This window comes from Phyllobates terribilis, unplaced genomic scaffold, assembly GCF_046119375.1.
Source record: "Phyllobates terribilis strain yellow unplaced genomic scaffold, ASM4611937v1 Scaffold_181__1_contigs__length_3860067, whole genome shotgun sequence".
In the NCBI taxonomy this organism is placed as follows: Eukaryota; Metazoa; Chordata; class Amphibia; order Anura; family Dendrobatidae; genus Phyllobates; species Phyllobates terribilis.
This window is the reverse complement of record NW_027362941.1, coordinates 2,963,731-2,985,682: the sequence shown is the minus strand read 5'-3', so window position 1 is coordinate 2,985,682 and position 21,952 is coordinate 2,963,731. Positions and strand designations below refer to the sequence as shown.

Here is a 21,952-nt window from a genome sequence, read left to right as displayed (position 1 = left end):
TATATCAAAAATAACGCCTCCAAGGGCATGATCCGAGCCAAAAATAGACATTTAATATAAAAAGACGCTCAGAATTCAATCATATCATCCATAGCTTCATGAATAGACAATTTAAACACTATTGATTAATCAGGATTTCAAAACACCATTAAAATGTGAACAAAAATAGACACAAACAAATTAAAAAGCGAGATGGTACATGCCGATATACAGGAGATGTTAATAAATATTAAATTTATATTCATTTCAGAAAAAAGTTCATAAAACAAACTGCGAGTCAATAGAAATCAGATCTTTAAAGTGACATAGTGCTATCAGATATTAAAGTGGCATAGTGCCAGAATCAATTAATCAACAGTTTGTAGTATCGAGAGGAGCACCATTTTCCATAAGTAAATCAAATATAATGATTGAATACTGAGTGTCTTTTTATATTAAATGATATAGCAGAAGACCTTGTACTCTCACTACTATTACAGCCGTCAGGGCGTCTACAATAAAGAATTTAAGAGCCCATATTCCCACTGCCTCAAAGTAGATAGTTTCTTCCCATCGCTGAAGGAGATTATAATTCCTCTAGCTATAGAGGAGGATCCCTGTCACGGGCGCAGTCCGGGGGTACAAATATCACTGAGAAGTTGTCGTCTTGTTCCCACATTTATTTTGCACATGGTAGTGGGATCGCCTTTTAGGCCTTTATTTTCTCCAGTTCGAGCCCAAGTTTGATAACTGGTCCTGAATATTTTAAAAATAAAATGATATATATATATATATTACAAATGTCGACATGAAATGTCTGGGCTAGTTACTTGTACAAAAGCAGTTTCTAAAGTATTCTTTCTAGTGAGAAGGGGTTCTTACCAGTCCCCGGAGTTTTACCAAGGTCCTGGATTACAAGCCAGATGTGAATATGACAAATCAGTTCTTGATTTTCTTCATGTATATATATATTTATGTATATGGCACAACCAGCGGTAAGGGCATTTATTTAGGCCACTTTCATTAATTTCAGAGCCCATATTCCCTTTGTCGTTAACATCAAAACCACGGGGGGGGGGATCTATGCTTTCCTCTCAGGGGTTCTGATGAGGAGCCCAGCATTGTTAATGGCAGGGGATGTTACCTGCCAGCCTGCATGTTCATTGGTTTCAATAATATCCAGTACTTGAGGCCTAGAGATCTAGAGAGTCAGAATAGATGTACGTGGACTCCTGGATCAGTAATGTATAAACATTCCAATGCTCTGCCCATATATCCATTTACTAACTGTTATTGGTTTGATTGTCCGGCAATCCAGGGCCTCGGTCCTGCAGGACTCATCGTATTATGGTAAGCGGGTCTGTAACCAGGGTTTAGTCGGAGCCCAGGAGGACCGGTGAAGGAACAGCCCTGTGTTATTAAGCACATGCAAGTTTATTGTTTGTCTACAACAGTCCTCATTGGGTTTGTGGCAAAGGCTATCACCATACTTTTGCGGGGCTATAAGAGGTGTTTAAGGTCTATTCTATGGCTGCTGTGTTATAAGTACAATCTATCTAACAATCACAGCGGTACATTATTAGTGTTGGAGTACATCATGGGAGTCTCTCCCTCTGTTGCATAATTTATCACATTTATACTGAATGTTTGCATTTTACATATATATCAGACACTCGTTATGGTGATTTATCTTTGTAGATCTCTTTACTTGTCTATATTTCTTCTGATCATACAGATCTTTTCTATATCTGGCCTGGTTCTTGCCCAGCACTTTGGTCCTGGATGCTTCTGTACCCACCCTGGTGCTATTTATTTGGTATTTCTCCTTGTGTGCGGTCCTGAGGGATGTACTGGAAAAAGGGAATTAGACCTACCCTCAGGACTGCACCATTAATTCCCTCCCTTATTTTTATTTTTGGGTTTTCGCGGAATCGGTCTTCCCGCGGGTCATTCGTTCGTCTGGTGGCCATGGCTCTGGGTTGAGCTGTAGCTGTTAAAGTGGTTCTTGTATATGAGTTTCTAGTAGCTTGTATAGACAATTTGCATCCATCCTTCGGTGGTAATTGGTAAAACACTGGAGGGTGGTGGTGGGAGGGGCCTTTTAACCTTTGTGTGATCTTGTCCCGTCATAGGTCAAGGAAGGCATACTTCCTTGTGTGCTGTCCTGAGTGACTACCTGGAAACAGAATTATCGGTAGGTCTAATTCCCTTTTTCTATTTTCAGGAAAGTAGACTCTGAACCCTCTAAAATAACAAAGCATGTATTCACCCTCCTGGGCCCAGCATCAGCTTCACGATGCTGCTGTGATCTGTGTTTTGACTATGGTGGGTACAACACGCATCTTAGCGGCAGCCAAGACTATAGCCACGGCTAAGTATCTGCTCTGTTTTTTATTTTGCAGCGTTTGGGGTTCACTTTCCTGAAAGGGGAAAACCATTTGATAATGTTGCCATTGCTGCCTAATATAATTGCTTTTATCAAGTGCTGGAATAAAATTTCTTGGTATTTGTCAGGAATTCACGCATTCCCGATTACTCACAGAGACCACCCACTGTTGCTGCCCCCTATCGTCCAGACAATTGCACGATTGGCCGACTATCAATATAGGAGGCTGCAGGCTGTTCTCACTAAGTAGTTATCGGCAAGCTAGCAGTGAGTGTACGGCATACACACTGTAAGAAAGTCATTAGTGAGAGCTGGAAGAGCCTGGAAAACAGTATAGATAATTCTTCAAAGCAGAGAATGAAGTTTATTCAGAGGTACGCGGCAGAACAGTTCAGAATGCAGGCAGGGAAAATACACTCGACACTTGCAGGTATCTAGATAACAAAACAGCACTGGGATATCTGGCGATGGTCTGGCCCTAGTCACCAGTATCAGTAGGTTTTTATACATGGTTAAACAAAGGAACTTCATTGCGGAAAAAGGCGTATACATAATAACCTCATACTGCGGGAAAATGTGCATTTTAACCCCTTTCTGACGTGTGACCTAATAGTACGTCATGGTGACCTGGGCCGATTGGACCAATGACGCACTATTAGGTCATATGGCAATCACGCCCGCACACAAGCAGTGCGGGGCGATCGCCGCCGGGTGTCACATCTGACACCCGGTGCTATGTGCAGGGAGCGGTCCTGCACCGCTCCTGGCACATTAACTCCCTCAATGCTGCGATCGAAGTCGATCGCAGCATTGCGGGGTCAAGGGGAGGTGATCGCAATACTTACCTCCTCTCCCGGCCTCCAGCGCTGTCTGCCGCGGCTTCCCGGATGTTGCCATGACGACCCGATATCGTCATGACAACATCCGGGTCACCAGACAGCAGGAAGATATTTTGGTCATGCGCAGTGCATCTGCAGCACTGACAGCCTGTATAGCACAGGGATGGTACTGCATTCCTGTGCTATACAGGCGATAAGAATAAAAAAAATGAAAGTCCCATAGTGGGACACAATAAAAGTCCAAAAAGTGTTAAAAAATGAAAAAAAAAAAAAAAAGTAATCCACCAAAAATAAAAATATAATGTACCCATTAATAAATATTATGAAAAAAAACAATAAAAGTACACATATTTGGTATCGCCGCATCCGAAATGACCTGACCTATAAAACTGTCGAACTAGTTTAGTGAATACGGTTAAAAAAAAAAAAAAACGAAGCAAAAAACAATTCTTTATCATCATACCGCCAAACAAAAAATGGAATAACACGCAATCAAAAAGATGAATATAAATAAAAATGGTACCGCTGAAAACGACATCTTGTCCCGCAAAAAACAAGCCACCATACTGCTCCATCAGCCGAAAAATAAAAAAGTTATAGCTCTCAGAATAAAGCGATGCAAAAAAATTTTGTTTTCTATAAAATCGCTTTTACTGTGTAAAAGCGCCAAAACATAGAAAACTATATAAATGTGGTACCGCTGCAAACATACTGACCCGAAGAATAACGCTGCCTTATCAATTTTACCACACGTGGAACGGCATAAAAGAAACCCATAAAAACAATTCTGGAATTGCTGGTTTTTGTTTATTCTGCCTCCCAAAAATCGGAATAGAAAGCGATCAAAATATGTCAAGTGCCTGAAAATGGTACCAATAAAAACGTCAAGTTATCCCGCAAATAACAAGCTGTCACATGACTCTGTCGGCCAAAATATGGAAAAATTATAGCTCTCAAAATATGGCACTGCAAAAACTAGATTTTACAAAAAAATGCATCTTTTAGTGTGTGACAGCTGTCAATCATAAAAACCCGATATGATTCTGGTATCACTGTAATCACACCGACCTGAAGAATAAAGTCATCTAATCATTTATACCACACGAGGAATGGCGTAAAAAATAAACTCTGGGGTTGGGGTTGGGTTGGGCTAGGGTTAGTTTTGGGCTAGGGATTTTTTTTAAAAGTAAAAAAAAAAAGATGACGATAAGGCGACTACTGTTGAGCGCAAGTACTCGCTACTTGAGTTTGCATCGGGTACTCTGATATGCACTGAGTATCGCGGGTGCTCAAGTGACATGCTCGAGTCTCCGCCTCATATGCTTCGTGGCCAAAAAAACCTTGCGGGGATTGCCTGCCATGCACGAGCGATCCCCGCATGGGTTTTTTTGGGTGTCTAATAACCATGAAACATGCGAGCGGGGACTCGAACATGTCACTCGAGCACCCGCGATACATGGTGCATACCCGTGTATCTGATGCAAACTCAAGTAGCGAGCACTTGCGCTCAAGACTAATGACAACTTGGTCAATATGATGACCTAATGTTATCAAATTCTGTGTCGTACCTCTGGGTTCAAAATGTTCGCTATACCCCTTGATAAAATCCTTGAGGGTGTAGTTTCCAAAATGGGGTCAATTGTGGGGGGTTTCCACTATTTAGGCACATCAGGGGCTCTCCAAACGCGACATGGCGTCTGCTCTCAATTCCAGCCAATTTTACGTTCAAAAAGTCAGTGTTTCTTCCCTTCTGAACTCTGCCGTGCGCCCAAACACTGTATTTTCCCCACATAGGGGGTATTGGCGTACTCAGGAGAAATTACACAACAGTTTTTGGGGTCCATTTTCTCCTCTTACCCTTGTGAAAATAAAAAATTGTGGAAAAAGTTTGATTTTTTTATTTTCCCGGCTCCATGTTCTAAACTTCTGTAAAGCACTTCAGTTCAGGGTGCTCACCACACATCTAGATAAGTTCCCTGAGGGGTCTAGTTTCCAAAATGGTGTCACTTGTGGAGTTTTTCCACTGTTTAGGCACATCCGCTAAGTATTCAAGCAAATTTTACATTCAAAAAGTCAAATGGCGCTCCTTCTCTTCCGAGCTCTGCCGTGCGCCCAAACAGTGGTTTTCCCCCACATATGGGGTATCTGCGTGCTCAGAAGGAATTGCACAACAAATTGCATGGTGCAATTTCTCCTGTTACCCTCATGAAAATGCAAAATTGGGGGCTGAACAACATTTTTGTTCCAAAAATGTGAAAATTTTATTTTTACAGCTCAATGTTCTCCACTCCACAAATTTACACATGCTCGCAGAAACCTCAAACACCTTGACCTACACTCACTCTCTGAATCCCTCCTCCCTCTTACAGACATTAATTCCTTACACAATGCAGATGTTGCTGCCGCTTTATATAACACAATAGCTGCAGCTCTCGACTCGATCGCCCCTCTCACACATACCAAAGCTCGCACAATCAACAGGCAACCATGGCACACCAAACTTACTAAAGAACTGCGACGGGCCTCCAGGGTTGCGGAGCGGAAATGGAATAGGTCTCACTCCATCGAGCACTTCATCGCATTCAAACAATCCCTCACTATTTTCAAGTCCACCCTCACTACAGCAAAATAAACCTACTTCTCATCTCTCATATCCTCCCTGTCTCACAACCCTAAACAGCTATTTAACACTTTCAATTCTCTCCTTCGTCCCCCAGCACCTCCTCCCTCTTCTCTCATCTCCGCTGAAGACTTTGCCTCATTCTTCAAGCAGAAGATTGACACCATCAGACAAAGCTTTTGCCTAAAGTCCGCACAACCCCTCCTCATATCTACTCAACCTTCCTCCTCCAAACCCCACTTCTCCACCATTACAGAAGGTCAAGTCTCCTTTCTACTCTCCAAATCACACCTCACCACCTGCGAACTTGACCCAATCCCATCCCACCTCATCCCTAACCTTACCACAGTCTTCATCCCAACCCTAACCCACCTCTTCAACCTGTCACTAACAACCGGTGTCTTCCCCTCATGTTTCAAACATGCCTCAATCACACCCATCCTCAAAAAGCCCTCCCTTGACCCATCCTCTCTGACTAGCTACCGCCCCATATCACTTCTCCCCTATGCCTCAAAACTACTAGAACAACATGTCCACCTTGAACTGTCCTCCCACCTCTCCTCCTGTTCCCTCTTCGACCGCCTACAATCTGGCTTCTGACCGCATCACTCGACTGAAACTGCCCTGACCAAAGTCACCAACGACCTACTAACCGCCAAATCCAAGCGACACTATTCCATCCTCCTCCTTCTGGACCTGTCATCTGCCTTCGACACAGTCAATCATTCCCTCTTACAACAGATTCTCTCATCTCTTGGCATCACGGACTTGGCCCTATCTTGGATCTCCTCATACTTAACAGAAAGGACATTCAGCGTCTCCCACTCACGCACCACCTCCTCATCTCGCCCCCTTATGTCAGTGTCCCCCAAGGTTCAGTTCTAGGACCTCTGCTCTTCTCCATCTACACCTTTGGCCTGGGACAGTTCATAGAGTCTCACGGCTTTCAGTATCACCTCTATGCTGATGACACACCGATCTACCTCCCTGGACCCGATATCTCCTCCCTAACTAACCAAAATCCCACAATGTCTGTCCGCCATCTCATCCTCCTTCTCTGCCAGATTTCTAAAACTCAACATGGATAAAGCAGAGTTCATCATCTTTCCACCCTCTCATTCATATCCCCCATCTGACCTATCCATCAACGTCAATGGTTGTTCACTCTCCCCAGTCCCACAAGCTCGCTGCTTTGGGGTAACCCTGGACTCTGATCTCTCCTTCAAACCACATATCCAAGCCCTTTCCACTTCCTGACGACTCCAGCTCAAAAATATCTCCCAGATCCGTGCATTCCTCAGCAAAAACTCTGCAAAAACAGTAGTGCATGCCCTCATAATCTCCAGCCTTGACTACTGCAACCTCCTGCTCTGTGGCCTCCCTTCCAACACTCTTGCGCCCCTCCAATCTATCCTAAACTCTGCTGCTCGACTAATCCACCTGTCCCCCCGCTATTCCCCAGCCTCTCCCCTCTGTCAATCCCTTCACTGGCTCCCCATTGCCCAGAGACTCAAGTTCAAAAGCCTAACCATGGCATACAAAGCCATCCACAACCTGTCTCCTCCATACATCTGTGATCTAGTCTCCCGGTACTTACCTGCACGCAACCACCGATCCTCACAAGATCTTCTCTACTCCCCTCTTATCTCCTCTTCCCACAATTGCATACAAGATTTCTCCCGCACATCCCCCCTACTCTGGAACTCTCTACCCCAACACATCAGACTCTCGCCTACCATGGAAGCCTTCAAAAGAAACCTGAAGACCTACCTCTTCCGACAAGCCTACAACCTGCAGTAACCACCGCCCCACCACATTACTGCATGACCTCCTCTACCCCCACCTACAGTATCCTCACCCATCCCTTGTAGACTGTGAGCCCTCGCGGGCAGGGTCCTCTCTCCTCCAGTACCAGTAGCTGACTCGTTTTGTTAAGATAATGTAAATGTTTTTGCTTTGTATATCCCAATCACATGTAAAGCGCCATGGATTAAATGGTGCTGTAATAATAAATAATAATAATGTTCTAAACTTCTGTGAAGCACCTGGGGGTTCAGGGTGCCCACCACACATCTAGATAAGTTCCCTGAGGGGTCTAGTTTCCAAAATGGTGTCACTTGTAGGGGGTTTCCACTGTTTAGACACATCAGGGGCTCTCCAAACACAACATGGCGTCTGCTAATTATTCAAGCAAATTTTACAATCAAAAAGTCAAATGGCGCTCCTTCCCTTCTAAACCCTGCCGTGCACCCAAACAGTGGTTTTCCCCCACATATGGGGTATCGGCTTACTCAGGAGAAATTGCACAACAAACTGCATGGTGCAATTTCTCCTGTTACCCTTATGAAAATGCAAAATTGTGGACTTAAAAATATTTTTGTGGGAAAAATGTGAACATTTTATTTTTACGGCTCAATGTTCTAAACTTCTGTGAAGCACCTTGGGGTTCAGGGTGCTCACCACACATCTAGATAAGTTCCCTGAGGGGTCTAGTTTCCAAAATGGTGTCACTTGTGCCTAAAAGTGGAAACCCCACACATCAGGGGCTCTCCAAACGCAACATGGCGTCCGCTAATTATTCAAGCAAATTTTACAATCAAAAAGTCAAATGGCGCTCCTTCCCTTCCGAGCCCTGTTGTGCGCCCAAACAGTGGTTTTTCCCCACGTATGGGGTATCTGCGTGCTCAGGGGAAATTGCACAACAAATTTTGAAGTCCATTTTTTCCTGTTAAATGTTAATTTTTTTCTTCCACATTCCAAAAATTCCTGTGAAGCACCTGAAGGGTTAATAATAAAGTTCTTGAATGTGGTTTTCAGCACCTTGAGGGGTGCAGTTTTTAGAATGGTGTCACTTTTGGGTATTTTCTGTCATAAAGACCCCTCAAAGTGACTTCAAATGTGATGTGGTCCCTAAAAAAATGGTTTTGTAAATCTTGTTGGAAAAATGAGAAATTGCTGGTCAACTTTTAACCCTTATAGCTCCCTAATAAAAAAATTATATATATATGGTTCCAAAATTGTGCTGATGTAAAGTAGACATGTGGGACATGTTATTTATTAACTATTTTGTGTGACATATCTCTCTGATTTAAGGGCATAAAAATTAAAATTTTGAAAATTGCAACATTTTCAAAATTTTCGCCAAATTTTCGTTTTTTTCACAAATAAACGCAAGTGATATCGAAGAAATTTTACCACAATTATGAAGTACAATATGTCACGAAAAAACAGTCTCAGAATCAGGGGGGTCCGTTGAAGCGTTCCAGAGTAATTGCCTCATAAAGTGACAGTGGTCAGAATTGTAAAAATTGGCCCGGTCATTAACGTGTAAACCACCTTGGGGGGGAAAGGGGTTAAAACAATCATGTAATAATGCAACATGACAATATTTATGATTTTTACCAAATTGCATTACAATCCATAAATCACTATGTCCTTCTGACCTGAATGACTGTTTTCTCATAATTCTAAACCCATTGACAACTATATTGTCCTAATTTCTATACCACAATTACAATAACATTATTTACTACCTTATAACACCACTTATTTACTTTCACAATGACCTGCAGCTGTTCCCATTAACCTTTGTGTATACTAACCATACTTGCTAATGGCACTGACATCATTTTATGGCTCCATTGTGACAAGGACATGCATCTCATTAGCTGCAAAACTCAGTTCTCAAACTTCTGAACAAGATGGCTGCTAGGTTTAACATGGCTGTTCAGAATATTAAGACTTTTTATTCTCTTACAAGTCCCCTTCTTGTACTCTATCCAGAGTACAACTTACACACTTGGGAGAGTTATGGTAGATAGGAATAATGGGAGGGTATATCGTATCATACTCCCGAGAACCAGTATTAGAAGAACTGTCTGAACTTGGTTCGGTGGTAGTGGGGGCAGATCTTGTAGAACTACGGACCCTGGGGGAAAAGGGTATACTATAACATTGCAAGAAAGGAGTATGATTATGAACTCGGGACTGAAGATGACACAACTCCTCGACACAGCCTAGATTCTTTTTAAAAAGTGTCTGCCTACAACACACACAAAGAAAACCAAATACAATTCCGCAAAGAATGAATGCCCAGAGTATGGGATGTGAGAAGAAGTGACTAGCTGCATTACAAAGTGGGGGGGTTTTACATGTGAAAAACTTGACAATCTCATCCCACCAAGAGATATTCTCTCCTCATACTGTTTGATCACCTTGTGAATTCTTTTCTTGTTGTGGGCTACAGTAACAAGGGCTCTCTGACCAGTTTGATTATACAATCGCTGGAAATGTTCCAAAACTTTCAAGTCTAGGACCATCTGATACAGACCCTTTCCCATAGATATGTGGGGAGAGTGCAATCTTGGGGTTTGGTACGTTGATTGTACTGTCTTTTTATCAAGATGACAGGCTGGTATATCCATTTTTGTTCATCAACTCTAATATCGATAATTGGTGTGACTGTACAGTACAGAGCAAGGTGGGCTAGACCTGTCGCCATACAGGTAGGAGTACGAAAGGTGACATACTCTTTAGTCGGGACATGGAAACGCAGCTCTCCATTGTTTAACTGCCAAAACAAGGGGCCTCTAAGTTCTTCGAGAATGAGAGGGCAGGTAGTTTCCTCATTCTCCCAGCAGGGGTGATACTGAATGTAGTTAGTAACTCCATAGGGACACACTAGATCAAGAGCGTTCTTGTCCACATAAGGCGGCAGAAATTTTGACGATGCCCTTTGGAGTCTGAATATATCTAACGGCATTGTCTGTCGGGGTCCTCTCCCACAGGTTCTGGTGGACTAACCCCATATCAATTTGGCTCAGGAGTGGGTGAACAGTACCTCAGATGGGTATTAGAGCCCCAAAGGTACAATCCTCCATATCAAGGTTAGTACATCCCATCCACCCAATTTTCCACCAATCCACATGTTTTTTTGCAAATTCAGTTATACCTGGCCATGTACGGTCCATTTCCCATGGCCAGTGACCATTAACAAAGGTTTGGAGGAGTATTTTGTCATTATTGTGCATGTCTCCTGGGAGAGCAATACAAGCAAGGGCATGTTGAGTTGCGTTACCAATTTCACGGGTGACCTGAAGCAAAGCTCTAATTTGATTTTTAAGGTAGTCCATTACACTGGCTTGATACTTTTGGTTAATAATCATTTTGGCACTTTGAACTAGGGCCACTTTTTCAGCATCAGCTCCAATAGCGGCTAGGAAAGACAATCTACTACTAAGAGTCTGAATATCTATGGTGTTAAGACCACCTGTCACTGTTCCTGCCCCCTCCCAAAAGGGTATCATACCATTCTCTTTTTTTTCTTTTCAAACCACTTTCAGGGCCAGAGATTATCTCTGTTTTGCAAATTATACTACTCCTTGAAGCCCTTGTATTTCAGGCTGACACAATCCTGGCTGTCAACCATCTTTGAAAATTCATGCTAAACCCGTCTAAGAAAGGGGCACATGCTGGGATATGGTCTGCTAAATCCAAGACTGACATATTGAGGTGCCATGTAAACAAACCATATTGGGTATTCAAAGAGATGAAATGACCAGTATTAATGATGCGGATAGGATTTGATATTCGATTGAAAATTCTCTGTTTCCTACAAACTGGACTAGTTCCCCAGGCTTTGGTCCAGTTGTGATACTGGCGTGTGAGTTCTAAAGGACATATCACACTGACCCACGCCGGATACAAGGGATCTGCGCGAGACCGTGTGTAATTGGTAGATAGTACAAAAAAAATCGAGGTAGTCTGTAGAACTATCTGGGGACAAGCTTTTGGGGTGTAAAGGATATACCGTAAAATCGGTGGCACAAGTCCACAACGTTTTTCTCCGTCCTAGCACTCCCATCCGGGGGTGTCTCTCCCCCAAAAGGGTCCCTCCACTCTTTACCAAGCATAATATGACAGTTACCCTGTACAGAATCATTTGTAAACTGAGTAAGCATCTGAACTTGCCATGGGGTTACAATGTCTACACTAGTAGAACACTTCTGTCTTCCTAGGCCTAGTTATGGTAGTGATATCTAAGGATGCTCCAATATTAATATTTAATGCCCTATTCACTACACAACACTCTTTGACACATAAAGATACTGTAGTAATAAAATCCCGTCTACATGAAAGAAAGTAAAGAAACACGGCCTCCTATTCCCTCTTGGAAATGCCCCGTCCTCAAAGAAGAGATCTCTTTCCATAACTTGCTTACTGAAGTAGAAGACTAAGTTGGGCTCTTGGGCATGTATAGGGAAGACAAACATCCCTAAAACAAAACACAAAAGTACAATAGAAGTCATCAAAGCATGAGCCCCAAAGTAATAAGGAGTCCCAAAACAGTCCTTGAATCATCTGATCCATGTTTCCTGCTGTTGTTCCTGTTCGCTAGTCTCTAGACTTTCCGAATCTTTTCCCTCTGTCACACTATCAGAGTCCCACTGTATCGTGTGAAGCTCTATCTCCAGATACTCCGGTGGATACATGGTCCAGAATACAAATCAGGGGTCTGCGAAAGAATAAAAAAAAGTAAAGTATCCATTCTTACCAGTGGCTTCAGTAGGGTGTTTAAGAAGCTTACATTGATCAATATGATCAATTTTAACACCTTTGTCCCTTGGTTTATTAACCCAGCACACTCCTAAAACCGTGGGGCCAATTACGCGAGTGACAACAAAGGGACCTTCCCAATTAGCTTCCCAGGGTCCTGTTTTTCTGAAATTCTTAATCATCACCTGAGCTTCTTCAACAAATTTAGACTCATAGGATTTTTCCGTAGGATCTACACAACTCTTTGCCATCTGAAAAGCAGCATACTGCTGAAGGTGCTTAATGTGCTGTTGTATCTGTTGTAACCACTGATCCCTCTGCACTACGGCTTGCTCAGGACTAGGAAGAACAATGTCACTTGGCAACTGAACAGGCATCTGTCTGCCAATCATTAATTCAAATGGGGAAATGCCGGTGGATTTGGATGCAGCACGGATGGCTAACAGAATGACCCAATCATTGCCTTTTTCCTGAATCATCTTGGACATTTTCAACTTTAGGGTTCTGTTCATGCACTCTACCATTCCTGCAGACTGTGGATGATAGGGGACATGAAACTGCTGCTGAATCCCCAGCAGAGCACAAAGGTGGGTCATAACCTGTCCCACAAAGTGAGGGCCATTATCACTTTCAATTATTTTAGGGAAACCCCAATGTGAAAAGACATTTTTCCACAAAAGTCTAGCTGTAGTCAGGGCAGTATTGTTTGTGGCTGGGAATGCCTCTACCCATTTAGAAAAGACTTTGACTAACACATATTTAAAACCTCCTTTTGCTGGAGGGAAGTGACCAATAAAATCAATCTGAATAGACTGCCAGGGACCCTCCGCTACTTGTATTCTCCAGAGATGGAGCTTGCCTTTTCCTTTGGGATTATTCTGTAAACAAATAAGACATTCATCATGTATCTCATAACACAAAGCTCTCAGGTGGGGATGCCACATTTTGTGTTGTACAAGCTCTAGTAAAGCCTCTGGTCCCAGGTGAGCAAAAACTGAATGATTAAATTTAATCAGGGGCTTGATCATTGTGGGGATGTAAGGTACGAGCTTGTTATTAACCCTTTTGTAGTAGAGACACTCCCTTTTTTCCATGGGCAGACTCGAGGGAATAAACAAGGATGAGTCTCCATCCTTCTCCTGCGCCTGTATAAGGTCTTGACAAAGAGAAAAAACAAGGGGGGGCTCTTGATGCTTCTTCGTGACCACAGCAATCACTTCATGAGGGTATTTTTCCTCACCTGTAAGGATGGCTTCCTTGGCTGCGTGATCTACATATGCATTGCCAAGGATATGGGGGTCGGGAGTTAGTTTTTGGTGACCTTTGATTTTACAAAAGGACCATAAATTTGGGAATTCTTTGCCCCGCTGCACAATTTGTCTGAGGATCTCCGCATGTTGCAAGGGCTTGTTCTGTGAATCAACCATCCCCCTCAGGGCCCCCACATTTATATACAAAGTGAGGGAGGAAACAACATAGGCACTGTCACTGAAAATATTCATAGGTTCGGTGAACGCTAGAATAACTTGTAGAGCTGCTTCTAATTCAGCTCTTTGGGCAGATAAGTGACCTGGAAGTCTATACTGCAGCAACAACTGTTTATCGGGAAACCATACAGCATAACCTGTGGCATAGCATCCATTATACCAGTATCGAGCTCCATCTATATAGGCACAAGGGACGCCCTCCTGAAAGTCTGCTCGGAAGGGGGAGGAAGTGACATTAGCCTGTTCAACTTGACAATCGTGACATTTTCCTGCGTACTGCATAATTTTTAACCCACTTCAACTTATAAACCTCTGGTCTCAAAATCAATGATCCATTGAGCCATTCTCTGTGAATTTACCCCCCAGGCTTTTCCTTTCAACAGAGTTTTTAGAGTAACATGTGGGGTTTGTAGAATTAACGGAGCAAATCCCACTATGTGTCTTAATTGATTCATTGTCCAGTGCACGCCCGTTAGGTTTTACTCCGTGCATGAAGCACTTTTCTCCACAGGGGTCCGCAACCTTGAGGTAGTAACCAAGGGCATATAATTGACTGGACACTTCAGGACTATTTTTGGGCCATTTTTGTAAAAGCACCGATGAGATAGATACATTTCCGTTGTGAGCTTGAATGTAAAAGGGCATGGGATGGGTCAGGACTGATTAATGCAGTGGCTGCTGTTAGGGCTTGCTTCAGATCTCCTGTAAGGCTTCTCCCTCCACAATGACAGGGGCATAATCATTGTCAACATCATTTAACGCATCATACCGTGGTTTAAGCCAAATGAGCAAAGTCCTCAATAAGTTCTCTGGAGAAGTTGACAAGTCCCAAAAATTTTCTGAGCTCCGTAATATTAGTTGGTATGGGAACAGCTAGAACAGCTTTAACCCTGTCAAGCACTGGTTTCTTTCCTTCTGCTGAAATTGACACACCTAGAAATTTAACCTCTGACTTCATCAATTGTACTTTGTCAAGCCTCATTTTAAATCCTGCTTCTTGCAGGGCCTGGCACACAATTTCAAGGGTTTCTTTGTGCTCACATTGATCAACAGTTTGAATTAACGGATCATCTACATATTGTAAGACTTTGTCTCCGTAACCAAGGGGTTCTAAAACCTGAGCCAATGCCTGATGGAAATACACAGGGGAACTATGGAATCCCATGGGCCACCGCGTGAACAAGTACTGTACATTCTCAAAGGTGAATGCAAAGCGGAGGGCAGATTCAGGTGTTAGGGGTACGGAGAACATAACATTTGCAATGTCCAAACAAGAAAACATACAATCACTCCTCAGCTGTGACATAACTTCAGGGACAGATGCAACAAGGTGAGATGCTGAAGGAGTGTACTTATTTACAAGTCTTAAGTCTACAACCATGCAAAAGCTACCATCTTCCTTTTTTACAGTTAAGATTGGACTATTACATGGGGAATTACCTTTTACAACAACACCTTGTTTTTCTATTTCACTGACCGCAGCCCTTATGTAGGGAATTGCGTCCTCAGGAATTCTATACGGACGCTGGAAAGGTGGTAGCTTTTCACCATTAATTTTAACTTGAGTTTGCATTAATCCACAATTGTTTTCTTTGAAATCCATAATTCAGGGAACCTTTGCTTCAACTCATTTTTCAGAACATCATTGTCATCATTTTCATCAGTACGTGAACCTAGACTGGCAATGGGTAATTTGTGACTCCTCTTCTACAGGTACAATTACGGAACAAATATTTGCTTCTTTGTTCTGCCACAGAACTTTGTTACACAAATCAACAACAATCCCCATTGCTCCCAAAACATTGGTTCCCAAAATAGTGGAATCTAACTGCGGATTCACCCAAAAAGTGCATTGAAGACCCCTTTTCTTCGATCCCCCTGTATCCTGAAATCTCAGATTCACTGGATGGCTTTTTACTGCTTGAATATAGGAGCCCTCAAATCCTACCTAAGTGGTAGTCTCAGGCAGTCCAGGTGGTGACTGCAATTTGTGTCCTGTTACTGAAACTGAGGCTCCTGTTTCGATGACGATGTCTTCCCATGGCAGCCCCTCTATTCTCTCTCTGACATAAGGTCTTCCGTCCTTGCCCAGGGAAAGAGGGGCAAGGGGAATAGGGGGAGCACCCCATCAATCGGAGTTACCTGCTGTGGGAAGCCCGAAAAATTCATCATCCACTTCTGGGTATGGCTTTCTTCCCACAGCCTCCCACCTCTGCCCCAAAGAGATCCTGAGTAACAGCCCGGTCCTGCAGCTACCTTATCAAAGGAGGAGGGGTTATTTTTCCCTGAATAGCATTTATTTCATGGCCTGAATGGATGGGAGCTAGGGGCGAGGGAGCAGGAGCAGAAGGCTCCTGAGAGACTGGGTTAACCATTTGAAGGCCGTTATACTGCTGATACTGCCTAGTGTCGTTCATAATTGGATATGAAGGTCTAACTCCTGGAGGGGGTCTAGAGAACTCCCGGGGCTGCTGGGGATTAAATGGCACCCGGGGTTCTTGGGGTTGTTGCTCGTTCCCTAGCACAATATGAGGACACATGCATCTAATGTGTAGAAGCTGTCCACGAAAGAAACACACAGGAGGACCCCTAATGGGATTCTGGGGGGCTCTGCCCACTGGGACCGGCCCATTCTCTGCAGTTGACCATACCCCCCAGGAATTCCTGGTCTCCTCGTATCAGCAGATGCAACCCAAGGTGAACGGTAAGCAAAAACATCACCCTTCGCCTCGGACTGCATCGTCCTAACATTGGTCAAAATGGCCTCCACTACATCTTCATCAGACATTTTGCAAAACTCCTGATTTGAAAACCCCTTCCAAGGGTACTTTTTTTTTTTACAAATTGTTATATCATAGCAAATGTATCACCCTGATCCATGGTATCCAAGGTCTTATCACACACAACACACCAAGCCGCAACCCACTTATCTGCTTCTATTCTGAGGTCATTCCTCTTCTTAATTTTAAAAGAATCCAACAATGCTGGAGAAGGCTTCTTACCCCCTAATTTCTGAGAGATCACAAACTTCATTCTCCCCGGGGCTTCTGTGAGATCATACTGAATCCCCTTTGCTTGTTGGGTTTTCAGATGGGAAATGAACTTGGGGCACAAAAGACAGAAAATAACAGGCAGCATCTTCCTTAGATTTAATCTGAAATTTATCTAACTATGATTCAAAACCAAGAACATTACGAAACACTCCTTTATCTTCCTCCCAATTAGGTAAATTTTTAACAAATTTAAGATGTACCAGGCACATTTGGCCGTGGGCTGTTCTAGGGGTAAAAGAGGCACAAATTTAAACTCTGCCTCAGATGAATCATCTGTCTTCACTATTTACAAACTCCCCTCTCGACTGTTCTTGCCTAAAGTGGAGCTGTTGTGACACTATCTTGTTTTTTTTGTATACTCCCTCATCCATTCTCCTATCTCTTTTTTCCATTCCTCCACTGCATCTTCATATATGTTATGTTTTGACACTACATTTTCCATCTGAGCCATAACTCCCTCCAGCTGCTGCATCTCACACCCCTCCCTCTGAGCTTCCTCCACTGCTTTCAGCATGTCAATCAACTTTTCCACTCTATCCCCATATGCTGTCCCTCCCCGGGTTACCACATTAACATATTTTACAGACGGTCTATCAATAGCCTGGCCAAAAGCAAAACTGTCTTTCACAGAGCCACGGTTCTACTTCTAGTTTTCCCTAACACCTTTTTTTTGTCTAGTTCCCTGCTTTCTTCTGTGAACCAACGTATACAATTTAACCACGTGGTTTCAACATTAACCCCCTCCAGCTGGGGTTCGAGAGTATGCTTATCTGCCTGCTTTCGTAACCACTCCATACTGGAGGACTACAAGAACGCGTTGTCTCTGTTCTGGTATTAACAAGTGCAATTTAAGCAAAAGTTAGATACTCACACCTCTCTGAAGACCCTTTGCCGGCAGAGTCGACCAAAGAAGTGTGGACGCGTTTCCAGCCTGTCTCATTACGCTTGCCAGGCGTCTCCCTCCATCTTTAAAAGCCTCTTGCTACCAGGCTCACAACGTCTTCTTCTCGTCCTTGTAGATAACTCACGTAAAGGTTTCTTCTTGGTTGCATATATATTTATATAGTCCTTAGCTTTTGTAGTTTTCTTATAAATTCTGGCAGACTTAAAGCGCTCAGGACAAGTGCTCTATCCGGCTGGTTTACTTTGAGCGATTTACACGTGGTTCAACACCTTTTCACCCTTCCAGTCTCTAGCTCCTCATCTACAATCTTCTCCTTTGGTTCTTCTGGAGGCCGCTCTCCTGAGCCGCTCCTCTTGGCTGGCTGCGCCAATTGTAAGAAGTCCTTACTGAGAGCTGGAAGAACCTGGAAAACAGTGTTGATAATTCTTCAAAGCAGAGAATGAAGTTTAGTCAGAGGTATGCGGCAGAACAGTTCAGAATGCAGGCAGTGAAAATACACTGATCCTCGACACTCGCAGGTGTCTAGATAAGCAAAACAGCATTGGGATATCTGGCGATGGTCTGGCTCCAGTCACCAGTATCAGTAGGTTTTTATACATGGTTAAACAAGGGAACTTCATTGCGGAAAAAGGCATATACAGTGGTGGCCAAAAGTATTGGCACCCCTGCAATTCTGTCAGATAATACTCAGTTTCTTCCTGAAAATGATTGCAATCACAAATTCTTTGGTATTATTATCTTCATTTAATTTGCTTGCAAGGAAAAAACACAAAAGAGAATGAAGCAAAAATCAAATCATTGATCATTTCACACAACTCCAAAAATGGGCCAGACAAAAGTATTGGCACCCTCAGCCTAATACTTGGTTGCACAACCTTTAGCCAAAATAACTGCGAACAACCGCTTCCGGTAACCATCAATGAGTTTCTTACAATGCTCTGCTGGAATTGTAGACCATTCTTCTTTGGCAAACTGCTCCAGGTCCCTGATATTTGAAGGGTGCCTTCTTCAAACTGCCATTTTGAGATCTCTCCACAGGTGTTCTATGGGATTCAGGTCTGGACTCATTGCTGGCCTCCTTAGAAGTCTCCAGTGCTTTCTCTCAAACCATTTTATAGTGCTTTTGGAAGTGTGTTTTGGGTCATTGTCCTGCTGGAAGATCCATGACCTCTGAGGGAGACCCAGCTTTCTCACACTGGGCCCTACATTATGCTGCAAAATTTGTTGGTAGTCTTCAGACTTCATAATGCCATGCACACTGTCAAGCAGTCCAGTGCCAGAGGCAGCAAAGCAACCCCAAAACATCAGGGAACCTCCGCCATGTTTGACTGTAGGGATTGTGTTCTTTTCTTTGAATGCCTCTTTTTTTTCCTGTACACTCTATGTTGATGCTTTTTCCCTAAAAGCTCTACTTTTGTCTCATCTGACCAGAGAACATTCTTCCAAAACATTTTAGGCTTTCTCAGGTAAGTTTTGGCAAACTCCAGCCTGGCTTTTTTATGTCTCGGGGTAAGAAGTGGGGTCTTCTTCGGTATCCTACCATACATTCCCTTTTCATTCAGACGCCGACAGATAGTACGGGTTGACACTGTTGTACCCTCGGACTGCAGGGCAGCTTGAACTTGTTTGGATGTTAGTCGAGGTTCTTTATCCACCATCCACACAATCTTGCGTTGAAATCTCTCGTCAATTTTTCTTTTCCGCCCACATCTAGGGAGGTTAGCCACAGTGCCATGGGCTTTAAACTTCTTGATGACACTGCGCAGGGAAGACACAAGAACATTCAGGTCTTTGGAGATGGACTTGTAGCCTTGAGATTGCTCATGCTTCCTCACAATTTGGTTTCTCAAGTCCTCAGACAGTTCTTTGGTCTTCTTTCTTTTATCCATGCTCAATATGGTACACACAAGGACACAGGACAGAGGTTGAGTCAACTTTAATCCATGTTAACTGGCTGCAAGTGTGATTTAGTTATTGCCAACACCTGTTAGGTGCCACAGGTAAGTTACAGGTGCTGTTAATTACACGAATTAGAGAAGCATCACATGATTTTTCAAACAGTGCCAATACTTTTGTCCACCCCCTTTTTTAGGTTTAGTGTGGAATAATATCCAATTTGGCTTTAGGACAATTCTTTTTGTGGTTTTTCATTGAAAACAATTAAATGAAGATAATAATACCAAAGAATTTGTGATTGCAATCATTTTCAGGAAGAAACTGAGTATTATCTGACAGAATTGCAGGGGTGCCAATACTTTTGGCCACTACTGAACATAAATAACCTCATACTGCAGGAATACATGCATTTTAGAACAATAATGTGATAATGCAACATGACAATATTTATGATTTTTACCAAATTGCATTACAATCCATAAATCCCTATGTCCTTCTGACCTAAATGACAGTTTTCTCATAATTCTAAACCTATTGACAACTATATTGTCCTAATTTCTGTGCCACAATTACAGTAACATTATTTACTACCTTATAACACCACTTATTTACTTTCACAATGACCTGCAGCTGTTCCCATTAACCTTTGTGTATACTAACCATACTTACTAATGGCACTGACGTCATTTTATGGCTTCGGGTGGAGGCACGATTACAGTGTGAGGCAGTGTTTATGAAAAATATACAAAAGATTTTACAAAGAGGGACAAAACAATACAGCATATACAGTTACAGAAAATAAAAAGGATTAACAGAAGAACTTACTATACCGATCGCAGAGACTATTCAGTTTAGCTGGAGGAGAGCACTCCAATTGACTGTTATGAAACGTGGTCCCTGCTTACACGAAAATATGTATCTCTCAGTACAAACTCAGATCAATATTCGGGTTGATCTTTCATGCCAGATTGGGCTCTGCCCACATACTCCCCCTGTGATGACCTCACGTGGGCTGGTCTCCGCCAGTCATTGTTCTAATAAATCTCTAATGTCTGCAATAACTCCTCGCTCGAACATCGCAGAAGTTAGCAAGTGATGCCATATTTTTTATTGGGATTTTACCTTTCCTTATAGATCAAACATGACATGATTGCTGTCAGTTATCTCTGCACTGTTGCGTTACAACTCATTGGGATTTTACCTTTCCTTATAGATGAAACATGACCTGATTACTGTCAGTTATCTCTGCACTGTTGCGTTACAACTCACCGGCAGGGTTCACAGATATGAAAAAATATGCGTATTGTTCCTTAATTAGCCCCGCCGCTAAAAATATATGTCCCATCAGAATTGGAATTATAGAAATTCCACTATTCCATATTTCCTTTCGGTGCGTCTGGGGATGAAAGGAATATGCAATTGGGAATGACCCAGCTATTCCAAGGAGTGTGATATATTCCCTTTGAGGCTTAACGAGATGTTTCCTAGCTTTTTTCAGGTGTCGTACTTTCGCATGGTAAATAACCTGGATAACCAAGTTTGTCACTTCTTGTGCACTGCCATTTTAAATAGAAGCAGCATTTTAGATTGCTATCTCTTCTTACTGCAAATGGGATAGGGGGGGCTGAAGAGTTTTGAGAGAGAGACTTCAGAGATTTTTAATATTTTCTATGACATCTCCCCTTTTTTGAGGTTGCATGGGATCCAATTTACAAATCGTTTCCCGAGCCTACCTCTTCGGCATCCCCTTGACGGGACAGCCCATCTTTGTTGCCATATTCACTACCCTTCTTGTGCTGAATGGTAAAATCGTACTGCTGTAGAGCCAGGCTCCACCGCAGTAGTTTACCATTGTCACCGGACACAAGGTGCAGCCAGCTGAGGAGGTTGTGATCAGTCACTATGGTGAAGTTGCACCCGTATAGATAGGGCTTCCGCAGGGCCCACACTATAGCGAGGCACTCCTCCACAATAGCGTATGCCACTTCCCGGGGTAAGAGCTTGCAGCTGAGGAACATTACAGGATGCTCCTCCCCCTGCCCGTTTACCTGGCTGAGCACAGCACCCAGGCCAAACGCACTGGCATCTGTTTTGACTACAAACCGCCGGGCAAAGTCCGGGGCCTGCGGAACAGGGGAACTGGCCAGGGCAGCTTTCAGCACCATGAAGGACCGCTCACAGTTTGCTGTCCAGTTGACTGTCAGCGGTAACTTCTCTTTTGTTAGAGGCTTAG

At 43.1% G+C, this 21,952-nt stretch overlaps 1 long non-coding RNA gene across 1 annotated transcript; it reads right to left on the bottom strand.

The window, feature by feature from the left end:
• Positions 1-11,822: 11,822 nt before the first annotated feature.
• Positions 11,823-20,666, bottom strand: LOC141212701 (uncharacterized). The gene is made up of 3 exons (XR_012282398.1): positions 20,545-20,666; positions 17,791-18,226; positions 11,823-12,338 (listed from the first exon to the last, which is right to left on the bottom strand). It is a non-coding gene; the product is annotated as an uncharacterized lncRNA (long non-coding RNA).
• Positions 20,667-21,952: the final 1,286 nt, after the last annotated feature.